Source organism: Terrapene carolina, unplaced genomic scaffold (genome assembly GCF_002925995.2).
Source record: "Terrapene carolina triunguis isolate 2854851 unplaced genomic scaffold, T_m_triunguis-2.0 Scaffold68, whole genome shotgun sequence".
Taxonomy (NCBI): Eukaryota; Metazoa; Chordata; order Testudines; family Emydidae; genus Terrapene; species Terrapene triunguis.
The window spans coordinates 13,909,621-13,925,268 of NW_020664419.1; positions in this window are offsets into that span (position 1 = coordinate 13,909,621).

A 15,648-nucleotide genomic window follows, 5' to 3' on the forward strand; every position below is an offset into this window, starting at 1 on the left:
GGTGGATTAATTAAGTCGATGGGAGAGTGCTCTCCTGTTGACTTATTGGGTCTTCACCAGACCCTTTAACTTGATGCCACTGCATTGATCACAGCGGTGCCAATTTAGCGCCGTAGTGAAGACTAACCCCTGGGTTCAAATCCTGGCCCAGGGAACAATAGAGCTAATACTTCCCTACCTCACCAGGGTGTTGTGAGTAGAGCTGGATGGGAAAAGGTTTTGAGATGCCGAGAGACCCACTGTCCCAGTGGTTAGGGCACTCACCTGGGATGTTCCTGAATCAGAGCAGGGACTTTAACCTGGGTCTTCTACATTCCAGGTAAGTGCCCTAACCCACTGTTTCCCAAATGGTGGGTCCCAACCTACCAGAGGGCCTCTGGAAAGGTTCTAGGTGGTTTATGGGGCCTGAGGCAAACATTCATTGCGCCAAGTGCAGGGAGGAAGCGGGGGTGGCAAAGCAAGCCTGCCCCACACTCCACCTGCAGCAGCGGCTCCTGTTGCATGGGGGTAGGCCCAGCTCCCGGCACTGCTCGTTGGTGCACAGGATTACATGACATGATGGACAAGTGGCCGGGCCAAACCTGAGTGGAACTGTGATCTCACGAGTCAGGTCTCCATGCCACGCACCCATATTTGGCCTAGCCACTGCTTCATCATGATGGAGAGGTGTTTGGGCCACACTTGGGTGGCACTGTGATCCATGTGCTAGGTCACAATGCCCAGAGCAGGGACCTGGGCCTAATCCTATAGGACAGGAGCCAACACTGCAGGGCAGGCTTGCTCTCCAGCAATGCCCTCTGGGGCCTCCCCTCCATACCCAGCTGGGAGTAGGGTCGCAGAGACAGAGAGACTGACCTGTAGCCCAGGGGTTAGAGTCTAGTCTCCGTGTCTCCCACATCCCAGTGAATGCCCTTACCTCTGGGTTACTGGCTGTTCTGGGGTGGGCCTCCCTCCCGACACTCCCCAAAATTCCACGCTGGACCTGAGGAAACCCGTTCGGATGAAAGTGTTGTCGAAACCGGATGAAAGTGGTGTCGAAAGTGTTGTCAAAATCACCCAATTTGACAAACCGGCATTTTGCCAACAAAAAAAATGTTTTGTTGAAAAATTCCAGACCAGCTCTAGTTGTGAGTTTAAAACCTGTCAATGATTGTGATGTGCTTTGGTAATGACGGCCATGTAAGTACTTAGATAATCCTGATAACAGCTAACTTCTTAACTGGTTTGTCTTGTAACAGCTCACTTTGCCCTGTTCAGCCGGCACAGCATAGCGAGAACGAAGCATGCTCCAGCAATGCCCCCTGCTAGCCACACTCCCTACAGTGGAGGCTTTCAAGGAGCTAGGATAGAACTCCAATATTGGCTCTAAAGTTGGGGCTTTTAGTCATTCGGGGGGGGGGGGGAGGGCTGGTTGTTGTTTTATCTTTCAGCCTCCATCTTAGTCCACCTTCTTGTTACCAAAGTTGGCGCCCTTTTTAGGTGCCTATTTTTCTGATTGGTTAAAGTTTAAGCCTAATCTACCTAGCAACAGTAAAGGCAGGAAAGGGTCATTTGACTCTCGGTTATTCTGTCTAGTGACAGAAAAGTGATATAAAGGGATTGCAGACTCTGTCAGGTGCTGTCCGCTCAGGAGGCAGCCCGTGTTTGGTTCAACTCATGTCTGCGCTCGGTCGTGCGATGGAGAAAGAGGAACATCAACAGCACACCTGTGCTTACCTGGTTATCCATCATCAAAGGAGACCCTCTGTTCCATCTCGAGTTCTTGAGGCCGGTAGCTGTCCTCAAGGTCCCAACCTGAGTTACCTGAGAAGCAAGACAGACGAAAGCATCGTGAGCCATCTACACCTGAGCTCCTGTCACTCCTAGAGACTGAGTAATGTTGACATTTTATTTGTGTTATGCCCATATTGGTTAGGAGTTGGGTCTGGGCTTCAAGCCCTCGGTACTTGTAAAACCACCAAACTGTTTTATGCTGTTTTACTCTGTTTAATGCTTTATTTCCCTTTCCCTATCTTGTGTTACTTATCCCATAATAAACCCTCCTGCCTGTTTTCACCTTTTAAAATGACTAAGTTTCATTTGACCTGCGATTAATAGGTGGTAGACCCTACAGGGGAAATCAATCCTTTGGGAGGTGAGGTCCTTAAATCAAGTCCAACAGTCTCTTCTGGTACCACTAAGATAGGTGGTAAAGTCCAATGTGAAGAAGAGGCTGCTGCCCCTTTACTGTGGCTGGAGCATGGAACAGAGTCCGGCCCTTTATCTTTCATCATATTCATCTCTAGCTGGGATCTAATCTCTGACTTTCAATGGGGATACACATCTCCCATCTCTGGAGTCTGAAGGTGTCTTATTTTTTCCCCCTATTGACAATGGAAAATAGCAATACAAAGAAAATAACATAAAATAAAATACAGTCCAGATTAGAGGTAGGCAGTGTTGTGTCCACTGTACACTAGTTAAAGAAAATACGGTGGAGGACTTGGTTTTATGGCTGCAGTTGTGCTGTAACTCATCTATGCCCCAGATTTTACATATATTTTTCACTCTTTGTCCCAATATTTATGATTTAAAGTGTGCAATAATAACCCTTCAAATTGTATTATCTCAGATCCATCAAGACTGAGAGCTTAAATTGAATTCATGAGTTCCAAACCAAATATCCAAAGGAGAGGTGGGACAAAGGGATCATGGGGGTGGGATGTGTTGTCAATTGTATGCAAGTATGAAAAAAGTTTAACTTTGAACTCTTTTCTTCCTTTTCCACCTTGGGCATAAATTACAAGCCACTGATCTTATTTGACTGTGTAGCAGGGATGGCTGGAATGTACTGTGGTCAAGATAGCTAAGACATGTTTGTGTCAAGCCTCTCCTCTGCCAAAATGAGGCTACTCTACAGCAGAAATGTACATGTTCTGGGCAGCGGAGTCAACACACAGGGTACTGCACAAAGTGCAACAAGACACTGATTTGTGGAAGGCTCAGAGAATTCAAGGGTGAAGCAATGATTACATCAGTATTATTTTCAACCTTTATATACACAGCATACTTCTTTTTTGAACACCAAAGCAGAATTGAAGTTTGTTTGTGGTGTATAACTTCATTAAGATCTATGGATGAAAATCTGGCTCAGGAAATAATGGGGATAAGCCACCACAATGCAGAGAGTACTCCAAAGGCTTTAGGCACCACCACTGAAGTCCCTAAAAACCCTGCGTGAAGGACTCATTTAGGATATTAGTGGTTTACAGGTAGTTTTAAGTGTCCTTTACCCTGTGATGAATTTCAATCTATGGAATATGACAGATTTTCCAAAAGCGACTAGAGATTTTGGGTGCCCAAATTTTGGGTGCCCAATTTGAGACACCAGAAAAGAGCCTGACTTGTAGAAAATGCTAAGCACCCTTCATGTGAAAATGAGATCCTGTTAAGGTTTCCCAAGTTGGGCACTCAAAAGTTGAGGCACCCAAAAAATCACTAGTTATTTTTGAAATTCTTTGGCCTGCGTGGGCACATATTGTATATGTGTTATCAATTAGATCATTGCTTAGACAGCGTAAAGGCAGATGGACTTGAACAATAATGAAACTGAAACAGACAATGACCCTGTTTGTTTTGGGGTTTTTAGTTTAAGCATTATTTCGGTGGATTATGTAGATATGTTTAAAATATACTGACACAAGACACGGCATCGACATCGGCTCTGAAGTTATGTTTTTTGCCATGCCAGTTTTATTGTAAAAGAGCAAAAAATCAATAAAAAAATTGATGAAAAAGAATTTGGTTTTGCAGGAGTTTGAATGAAAAGTGAAGTGAGGGTAGAACTTAGAGCTAATTTTGAATTGGTTTTAAAACAACAGCTCATGGGAAAGAGAAGGCTTATTTTCCTTTGTCATGTAGCAACAGGCAACATTATACTTCTGCTGCTACCACTAACTGTCTAGCTCTGTGTGCCTGTAATTTGTTCTTCATTGACTGACACAGATAATTTATTCACCAGTACAGCTGCAAGACCAGGGTGGCGATGAAAAGCTATGAACCCTATAGAAGATATGTAATCTACTCCCATTTAGTCAAATTGTTGTTGACTAACCCCTTCGAGGCTATTATTAATTATCGTAGAAAAATGGTGCTAGATTCAAGATGTTATGATCCAGCTTTGCATTTAAGCAAGCTGACCCTCCTCTATGAAAGCCTCCTGTTTTCTATTAAGCTGCTATATAAGCAGAGTTTTTTTCTCATGTACACCCCAGCCCCCTCAACTCCAGGATGAATGAGAAGCAGAACATCGCAAGGAATTTTACGACGTCACTTCCCAAATGATAAAGCAGAATGTTGGAATCAGGTAGCATCCAAGAGTGAAATCCTGGCCCTACAGAAGTCAGTGCAAGCTTTGTCATTGACTTCAGTAGGGCCAGAATTTCAGATGAGGCCTTTTACAGATTTCCTCATTTATTATCACAAGAGAGACAAGGAAGAATAAATAATTGGATTGTACACAATGATCTCCATAAGCGACATTCACCTTGTGCAAAAAGCTAACAAAAAGTTATATATGCACAATTTAAGCCCCTTCTAAGCCTTCAAAACTTGGCTTATGCTGACCTTCTGTACAGAGGTGAGTTTCACTCAATGACACCATGTAAAACTCACCTACCTAAATTTCCTTACAAGCTTAAAAAAAGTGTGCGTAAAGCTCTGTCAAGTTCCAAAACCTCTTGGACTGAGCCTGTGTAGAATTTCAAACAAACCAGAGATGATTTGCTGCTCTGCAACAAAACAGTGGGAGGATCATGGATTCGAAACAAAACCCGTTGGAGCTCTGCAGTTTTGTCTAAGTTCAGCTTTGAGATTTTTCAGTTCAAACGTGAAAGTCGAGCCAAAAACAGAGTCGCAAGCTCACGTAGAGGAAAAACAAAGAAAATGTTTGCACATCCCACTGTGAAGCAAGGCCATCAATTTTCTACAGATCTATAACAAAGCAGCCTATTTTTAATGTACCTGAAGAACTTTATAAAGTTTAATTTACCTTTCATGGTAAGTCAAGAAATTAAAGCTTTGGAGAACCTGTGAAACATTATTTGAGGATATCAGACAGAATAGTGGCATATTAAGAAGTAAAGGTCTCTTTTGTTGCTGATTTATTGTTTCACAATAGATTGCCTATTAAGATTTCATACCCAAGCACACAAAGTAAACATGGAGTGAAACTGGATATCATTGCCCTTAAAATACTACAGTATACAGGGCCAAAACGCAGTATTTTGAGATAGAGCTGTGCAAGCCTTTCCAACTTAGTTAAAACAAAGGTTCATTCCATTCTTGTGCAAGGACAGATTTGCATGGGTTGAAGTGTGAAACAGGTCAGGATCAAAACCTGTTTTCTCAGAATTCCTAATTTTGTTCTGAACTCATTGGTAAACTGTGTGTTTGTGAACAATCATATGGTTATGCATGAAATTGGCTCCTTCCCTGGAATTTCTACAAAAGTGAGACTTCTGGAGATAATGGAAGATGCTATGTGAATTTTCCCAGAGACGTTTCAAACTTGAAATTCACCATCAAATAGTAGCTTCACAAAGTTATTGGATAGCCAAGCGGAAAAAAAAGTTAGCAAAAAAGCATAGGAGAGTTGGCAGATATAAGATTTCTAATAAACTACTCCTTGGTTTTTAATGCCAGTACACAGCTAATTTAATTCAAACATTTAAACTCTACTGTAAGCTTTTGTGGTTTGGACCATTATTCTAGAAAACTACCATATTGTGACTGCATGGGCTGTAACTATTTCAGCCAGGGACTGTTCTTTGCTGGAACCTAAAGACAATGTTTGGGCTTTCATAACACATACTGAACTTTTAAATTCCTGTATTAGAATTTTTATCATGTTTTAAAGTCTGTCAGAAAAATTCTGTAAAGGATGAAATAACTCAAAATTAAGAGAAAAATGTGTTCTTTTAAACATATGTTTATCCTGGAATATGAAGAAAGGCTGAAAAGAATGTACCATACATTAAAGTTGGTCAAACATTTTTGAGTAAACTTTGTCAAACAATGCTGGTTCATCTAAACAAAATGTCGACAAAAACTTTGTCAGGAAGTTCAGGTCCAGCATGTAATTTTCAGTCAGAAAGAGACTGACTTTAGCCCAGTGGCATTCACCTGATCCTGATTCAGAGCAGGGACTTGAAGCTGGTGTCCCACAGCTCACATCAGCACCCTAGGCAATAGAACTAACTTCTGTCTCATGATCTTGCATGACAAATTTTGTAAGTTCTCATTTTCATTTGGATTCAGGAATAAACAAATTTTGAAATTTTCACAAAACAAAATTGTTCTTTTCTGGCCACCCCTACTATACATCTCAGCTAAACTCAGTGGAACATTTAGCAGGGCTATTTGACCTGGGCTTTGTTTTATGATTTAGAGTATTCAGTCTCAGTCTCTCTCTCTCTCTCTCTCCTTCCACACCACTTTTCCAGAGGCATTGCTGTTCCTTCTGTTGTGTGTAGAGTCCACGAGAAACAGGGCTAAAGACGTGCCAAGGAAAAGCAAAAAATCTTGCTGCAAAACGACTGCTCTGCTATGGTACTGTAGCCTTAGAATCTCACCTGTCTGTAGGAAGAGTGTCTTTTGTACAAGGAATCATTGTTATTCAATGGAATTGACCTTGCAGTGCAGGAAATGAAGATCATAAGGAATTTTAAAGCTCCAGGGCAGCATGATAAAACCTCTGTATACTGGTGTCTGCAAAGCAATTCATATCCATAGCATATCTCCCACGTCCATCATGAAAAGGATGTGACCATAGCTGTCAGCACGGTGGCTTATGATTTGATTAACAGCACTTTTGACTTCAGTAGAAGTTGTTGGTGCTCAGCATCTGTTGGAATCAGGCCATAAATCTGCAAATTATATCAGGCTCCTTGTTGAAAGAGAAGAGAAAAATCGATACTCTATCTACTGAGGGTGACTTTCTAAAAAGCTGCAGAAAAAAAGTGTCAGTAGTGGCAGGAGTATGGGATCAACTTCCTTTTTCATAGAAAATGCCACCAGGTTTACAGATATATAAGGTAGGTGAGGTAATATCTTTTATTGGACCAACATCTGAAGCTGGTCCAATAAAATGTTACTTCACCCACCTGTATCTCAAATATCCTGGGACCAACACAGCTACAACCACACTACATACAGCAATGGAAGATATCAAATTTTGCCGCCTGAAATGCAAACTCCATAACCTGAAGAAAAAGGAAGCAAAACTTAAACAGCAACATCTACTTCCTAAGCAAATGCAATAAACACATCATCATCCCCAGAGGACTCACACACTGTAACCCTCTGACCACTACATATAACTCCAAATATGCTGAACAGCTCTGCAAAAGGACTTCAGAGAAACGGAGGAACCATTTACTGCAACTCACATATTCCATAAGGGATCACCACAAACAAGAAATCATCACACACTCCCACACACTGTATAGAAGTTGGTTCAATAAGGTATCACCTCACTCACTTGTATCTCTAATATCCTGGGACTAACGCAGCTAAAACAACACAGCATACCAGGTTATTCAGTCATCCCCAACCTTCAGGTTGCCTCTAGTGAATATTTGATGTCATATTTTATATCTCCAATATCAGAACTTCCAGTTAACCATCAGTACTAGCCTTAACAATGAACTTCCTGAATTCTGTGCAGGTAAAATCTAAACTTTAACATCACTTTTTTTCCATTTAATTTTTGCACTTAATGCAACATGTTCCACAATCGTCTTCCATGTAACTAGCTACAGTGTTCTGTAACCAGCACTGCCACGCAAACTGCAGGAGTCATGATACCTTAACGCAAACAGGAACTAAAGCCTTGACCTTTCTTCCAAGGTGAAGTGATAGGAGGAAATGGTCACTGCTAATTTGAGTTAAACAGCTATTTGCATGAGTGAATTCCAAGGGCCCATTTACACAGCAAAGTTTACCATGACAGGACATCATGTTATTACATCACAACGCTTCAACTATGTATTTTAACATCCTTTGCTCTTGCCTGTGTGAACGAGATAAACCCATGTTCTAGACCTGTTATGGAACCTTGTTATAGCCCTGATGCTAAATTTTGGTTTCAATTACCAATTGAATCAATTAATATAAATGTAGTTACTCTGTATTTATATCAGTGTAAACAATAGCCTCTGACCTTTACAGGGTTATAACTCTGTGATTTAACTAATCTATTCAACAAATGGCTTATGTGACCATTTTTCAATGTATAGATTGTTCCTGAACAGCTCACTGTGACAACAAAGATGATTCCCTATTCATAATATGCTGTGTGGTTGGTCACCTTAGTCTCTTTGTAGTGTTCCCTGTGAGATATATATAATGTGACAGACCCAGACCAGTGGGGTACAGGAGTCTGGTAGAGGGCAAATATACTGGTCACTGGATGAGTAGTTTTCTGTTCCCTGAGTGACCAGAAAAGGGGCTGCACTAGAGTAATCAGGAACCTGCTAGAACCAGTTAAGGCAGGCAGGCTAATTAGGACACCTGGAGCCAATTAAGAAGAAGCTGCTAGAATCAATTAAGGCAGGCTAATCAGGGCACCTGGGTTTTAAAAGGAGCTCACTTCAGTTTGTGGTGCGAGTGTGAGGAGCTGGGAGCAAGAGGCGCAAGGAGCTGAGAGTGAGAAGGTGTACTGCTGGAGGACTGAGGAGCACAAGCGTTATCAGACACCAGGAGGAAGGTCCTGTGGTGAGAATAAGGAAGGTGTTTGGAGGAGGCCATGGGGAAGTAGCCCAGGGAGTTGTAGCTGTCATGCAGCTGTTACAGGAGGCACTATAGATAGCTGCAGTCCACAGGGCCCTGGGCTGGAACCTGGAGTAGAGGGCGGGCCCAGGTTCCCCCCCAAACCTCCCAATTGACCTGGACTGTGGGTTCTTCCAGAGGGGAAGGACTCTGGGCTGTTCCCCAACCCACATGGTGAATCTCTGAGGCAAGAAAATCTGCCAATAAGCACAGGATCCACCAAGATAGAGGAGGAACTTTGTCACAATAAATATATATAAAATAAAGCCTCCAGGCTCAATTCTGCCTACCCTTTTACAGGTGCAACTTCTATTCACTTCAATGGAACCTGCATGTATGTAACAGCATCAGTGGACTTGGTGGATTAGTGCTATTACTTGGACCTACACCCTCAGAACCATAGACAAAACTGCTATAAAATTAATCATCTCTTGGCAGACTTTGGATTTTAACCTCTTACCAGTATATTAATTGTACTGACATAGCTCATCTCCGCTAGCCTTAATTGGAATAACCCATGGAAATCACAGGGTAGAAAGAGGAGAAAAGACTACAGCAATGGAGTCTCCACGTGCTTTGTGGGAGGTATGGGTGATGGACAGAGTTCAGCATCTAATGAGGAGCAAATTAAGCTGAGGCCTCTCATTCTTGTGAAATGATACTACAGTATGTCCCTCAATTGGAATGAAACAAATTGATTTCCAAATGCCGCAAAGTGGTCCTACATGAATGCACCCTCTGTACTACAATGCTGCACATTTGCCAACTAATCAGAACTGGGCTTTTGATCTTGACATTTTCTCTCTTGAATGCAGAAAATAATGATTCTGTCATACGAACTCTAGCAGACTGGTTAAGCCACAAGCTTGTTCCATATGTTTGTAGCGTACACCAGAGGGAATTGTGATAAATGGTTTTTCAGTGTTATTAGAGCCAGATTTTATTTCACCAATGCTAGATTTCTTTTGTGTTAAGAAGAGTAAGTCCTTATATAATTGCCCCAGTTATCTCTAATTTTATCAAAATCTATTTTACTCCTGAAGTTGCTTTTCAATTATTGCTTACAATGTCTAGAGAGTATAAATATTGTGAGAGTAAAGTTCCTGAGCTGGTGCCTTGCAAGGTTTACAATCATCCAGTGACTTGATATGGCAAGTTAATCATATAACATTGCTATGGTATCCTTTCAGTTGGATTCCCTAGGTCTAAACAATCAAGATCAGAGATTTAGTTTTGCTGTTTTAATTCGCTCTGTATGCTTACCCTGAAATTTACACTATTCTCTCAATACAATATTAAGCATAGCTGAATGTCTGTGAAACCCTTTCTATTTATAATCACAATTTTCAAAGGTTTTCAAATGCCTCTCAAAAAATAATAGATTCCCTTCCTTTCAGCCTTCAGTTGTAAGTTCCTTAACCAATGATGGTCTCTCTGGCCCATAAAATGCCTATTAAAATGTGTGGTGACAGCAAGAGATATGTTTGTCAACTAAACCATAAAACCAAAAGAGGTGCAAAGGAGATACAGGATCCATTTTCAAATGGAGTACATGATTCTAATTATCACCTATCCATCTCTAATTGATGTTTTAATCCCTTAAAATGTTTTAAGTGTCTATCATTATTAAGATAATACTGTTAAGATCCAATCACTGTATAAAAGCTGCTACCAAAAGGAACATGCAGAGAAGTTCAGGCTGCCTCCTACCAGCTCAAATCCTGGATGCTTCTTTCTAAACAATAGAATTATGGCAAACTCTGAAAGATCCTTGGCCAAGATCTTCAAAAGAGACTAGTGATTTTGGGTGCCCATTCGGAGTTGCTTTAAAGGGGCAGATTTTCAGATAATGCTGAACAACCATGCACCAAAAATCAGGCCCTTTTAAGGTGTCTCAAACTGGACACTCAAAAATCAAGTCATTCAAAAATCACTAGTCACTTCTGAAAATCACGGCCCAGATTCATGTCAGCCTGTAAATGTACAATAAAGAATAACATATGCCCCCGATGAACTATGAGGCTATGCAATTTTAGAAGTTGAGACAGATGAGCACATACCTATCTTGAAGACACAACACTATGACCAAGGCCTTGGCATCTTCTGCAGCAAGCTTGATCTAATTTTTGCAGCAAGCCAGTGCAACAGTCAAGAATTTTGCAGCAGCATCAGATGCATTTTTGAAATCAGAGATTTTATTGAATTACACATGAAACCAACTAATACAAATCAGTAGAGTATTTCTTCTGTTGTCTATTTTGATATTCATTTTAATTTATTTTATGCTGCCACTAATTTCAGTGTGCTTCAGAATTCCAAACATAAACTCAAAGTTGTATTATAGAAGTTACAGGGGAAGTTGGAGTTTCTGGCACCTGGGTAGGAATTGAGGGGAGGCAGTTTTGGATTGTAGGATAGGTTCTTTAGTTGGATGGTTCTGCTAAAATGAGCAGCAACGAACAGATCGTCATTTAAAACATCATTATTAGGTTTCAGTTAACACCACACTGAGATGAATGGAGGCAGTTCACACCCCTCACAGCTGTTGTTTCAGGCTGTCTGCAGACTTAAGATATCAGTTTACACAGAGGACTTATCTTTATTGTGAGGAGAAGTGTGTTGGATCCATGCAAATTTTTAGGGTAAATCTATACTACAAAATTAATGCGACCTAAATTACATCGATGTACAGCCACTCCAATAATGAATTCGCTTTTGCATGTTCACACTATGCTTCTTTGTTGGCGGTGTGTCCCCTCACAGGAGCACTTGCACCAATTTTACTGTCAGTGTGGGGCATTGTGGGACAGCTTCTGAAAGGCAGCAACAGTCGATGTAAGCAACACAGTATCTACATTGGCACTGTCAAGCTAACTACATCGACCTAAGCACTCCACCTCTGCAAGTTATTAAGTCAGTGTAGTGGGCGAGTTACATCAGTGGAAGCTACATTTTAGTGTAGACACTTACAAAGTTAGGTCAACATATGCTGCCTTACATCAACCTAACTCTGTAGTGTAGACCAGGACTCAGTGTTAATGCATTGTACCAGTGTAAAAAGGGACTTACACAGTCAGTTTACTCTGGTTTGAAATGGAGGTAACTCACACCGGTACAAGTCACTTTTTACACCACTGCCATACATCTAGAATGATATCTAATTAACATGGCACAAATTAAATGAATTCAAAACTGGCTAACTGATAGGTCTCAAAATGTAATTGTAAATGGGAATTGTCATCGAGTGGGTGTGTTTCCACTGAAGTCCCACAGGGATTGGTTCTTGGCCCTATGCTATTTAATATTTGTAACAATGACCTCCTAGAAGAAAACAAAACTATCACTGATAAAGTTTGCAGATGACACAAAAATTGGGGGAGTGGTGTGGTTTGCTCACTGATTCAGAGCAATCTGGACCACTTGGTAAACTTGGTGCAAGCAAACAGTACAGATTTTAATATGGCTGACTGTAAATGAATACGTCTAGGAACAAAAGAATGTAGTCCATATTTACATGATGGGGGACTATCTGGGGAGGCAGTGACTCTGAAAAATATTTGGCGGTCATGGGTGGATAATCAGCTGAACATGAGCTTCCAGAGTGACGCTGTGGCCAAAAGACCAAATGCGATCCTGGGGTGCATAAACAGGGGAATCTTGAGAAGGAGTAGAAAGGTTATTTTACCTCTGTATTTGGCACTGGTGTATGTGCTACTAGAATACTGTGTGTAGTTCAGGTGTCCACAATTCTAGAAGAATGTTGATAAATTGGAGACGGTTCAGAGAAGAGCTATGAGAATGATTAAAGAATTAGAAAACATGTATTAGAGTAACAGACTGAAGGAGCACAATCTATTTAGCTTAACAAAGCAAATTTTAAGGGGTGACTTGATTACAGTCTATAAGCATCTACATCAAGAACAAATATTAAATAATGGTCTCTTCAATCTAGCAGAGAAAGGTATAACATGATCCAATGACTAGAAGTTGAAGCTAGACAAATTCAGATTGGAAATAAGGTGTATATTTGTAGTCGTGGGATTAAGTAACCATTGGAACAATTTACCCAAGGTCATGGTGGTTCTCCATCCCTGACAATTTTTAGATCAATATTGATTTTTTTTTTCCTAAAAGATCTGCTCTAGAAATTATTTTGGGGAAATTCTATGGCCTGTGTTATTCAGGTCAGACTAGAGGATCACATAGATTCCAAGGCCGAAAGGGACCAATCAGTCTACCAATCAGTCTTTTGTTATTTGTACATATTCCAAGACAATGATGTCTCAATCCTGGCAGGGGACAATGGGTGCTACTGCAGTATTAAATAATAATGTATTGAATATAGAATATTTTCTATCCCTTTATTGTGCCACGTCAGAACTACATTTCTAGCTGAGAAAACTTACTACGTATGGCTCTTTTTATCATTAATCTTACTATGGAAACTGAGATCAGGGAAATAAAACCTCACACCTGCCTTCTGGAATTGAGCTGTCTTTGGGAAAAAAAAGGGGAGGGCATATAGTAGCCATAAAGCTGGGAACCTTCCCTTCAATTATGCAATAAATTAAAGGAAATGCCAATGGGATGGCAGGCAACACAATGTAGCAGGAGTAGATGAGACAAGAAAATTCAGGAATAAAGACATTAGGTGAATAGCTAGGCAGAGTTATGTTAACACTGCGGGAGGAGGAAGGAAGTATTAAGAGTGATTCCACCCACCAGTATTCACTCTTCAAATTGCAGGTTGGATGTTAAAGGAATGTAAAACAGCCATTAGCCGTTTTCCAAAAGGGTTGGTCTCAAATTTTAAGGGCTAGGGAAGCAGCTGAGTGAATGGCAGGTATGGTGTGTTTCTCAAGCTAATTTAATTTTCTACATTATAGTTAGGCTTGGAAGGATTAGATTCTTTTTATCAGTAAAAAAAAAATAAAAAAATCAGGAAAGGTTGATTTCACCATACAGGCATATGTCGACAAAAAATATTTCCATTGATAAAATTTAAAAAACTTACAGATAGGCAAAGTAAGAAAAATGCTGCTTGAGAACTTCTTATAATTTGATTTAAACATATTTGCTTCATATATTTTGATATGTGATGTTGACAATTTGTGTTTTAACAGTCATAAAGCTTTAATTTTTTGAATCTCAACATCTACTGTCATTAATTGTCTAACCTGCCCCCGCCCCATCATCTGAATCCCTCACAATTTCCTGCAACTGTGAAAATTTAAAATTGATAAAAAATAAAAAAATAAAAAAAACTTTAAAAACCACAATTTTGTGCAACTGTGAAAATTTAAGGACATAAAAATTAAAAATGCTTAAAATAAACATTGATATTGTATTGAAATTATAAAAAAATTAAAATCAAATTCTGGTAAGCCTAATTGTAGTTTAGGATGGAATATTGTCTTATGTTATTATTAGAATAAAGAATATGGGCCCATTTCTGCCCCATCTGCTCCATACTCATCCTGAATGATATCTTTCTCGAGAGTATTAGCATTTAAATCAATCCTGCTACTCCAGTAGTGAGGCACCGCTCTTTTTCATTATGGATCGCAGAAGCAGGTCCACAGCGGTGCTGTACCCTTTTAAGCACATTGCCATGTTTCATCTCTGAGGTGGCTGCATTTCTGTGGTGGGAAAAGGGATCCCTAATATGCAGTTTACATTGTAACAAAACCAAAACATTAAGAAAACATTTGACTAGAAACTGCAGAAAACTCCTGACTAAAATAATGTTTTTAAGTTATTTATCCTTTAGAAAAAACACCTCTTCTTTTGCTGCTCGTTGCAAAGCACAAAACCCCAAAACATTATAGTAAATATTGGATCAAGTTCTCTCACTCACACTGGGGAAACACCACCAGCTTTGACGGGGTTATGCTGTTACAACTGAACGGAGATTGTTGGCCAGTTCATATAACTGAATCCGCTGCTTCATTCACCCTTCATTCAAACGTAGATAGCTGGGTTTGTGATGACCGGGAGAACAGCATGGTGACTTGCCTGCCTGGTGCGAAGGTTGCGGATCTCGCGAGGCATCTAGACAGACTTATGTGTAGTGCTGGGGAGGAGCCGGTGGTCGTGGTACATGTAGGTACCAATGACATAGGGAAGGGTAGGAGAGATGTCCAAGAGGCCAAATTTAGGCTGCTAGGGTAGAGACTGAAATCCAGGACCTCTATGGTGGCATTCTCAGAAATGCTCCCAGTTCCACGTGCAGCGCCAGGTAGGCAGGCAGAGCTTCAGAGTCTCAATGCGTGGATGAGACGATGGTGTAGAGAGGAGGGGTTTACATTCATTAGGAACTGAGGAAACTTTTGGGATGGGGGGAGCCTATACAGGAGAGATGGGCTCCACCTAAACCAAAGTGGAACCAGGCTGCTGGCACTAAACATTAAAAAGGTTGTAGAGCAGTTTTAAAACTAGGAGATGGGGGAAAGCCGACTGCTGCAGAGGAGCATGTGAATCGGACAGAGACTTCTCTTAGGGGAGATTCTAATGATAGAGAATCTCCAGGTTATAGTCAGGAGCAGAGGATGGAGGAGGATAATGTAAGGGCCAGATCAGATGATAAACATTCACATAAAGAATCTAACACATCAGAAAAGGGTAGACAAATAAACAGTGACAAGTTTTTAAAGTGCTTGTACACAAATGCTAGAAGTCTAAATAACAAGATGGGTGAACTAGAGTGCCTCGTGATAAAGGAGGATATTGATATAACAGGCATCACAGAAACCTGGTGGACTGAGAGCAATCAAGGGGACACAATCATTCCGGGGTACAAAATATATCAGAAGGACAGAACAGGTCGTGCGGGGGGGGGGG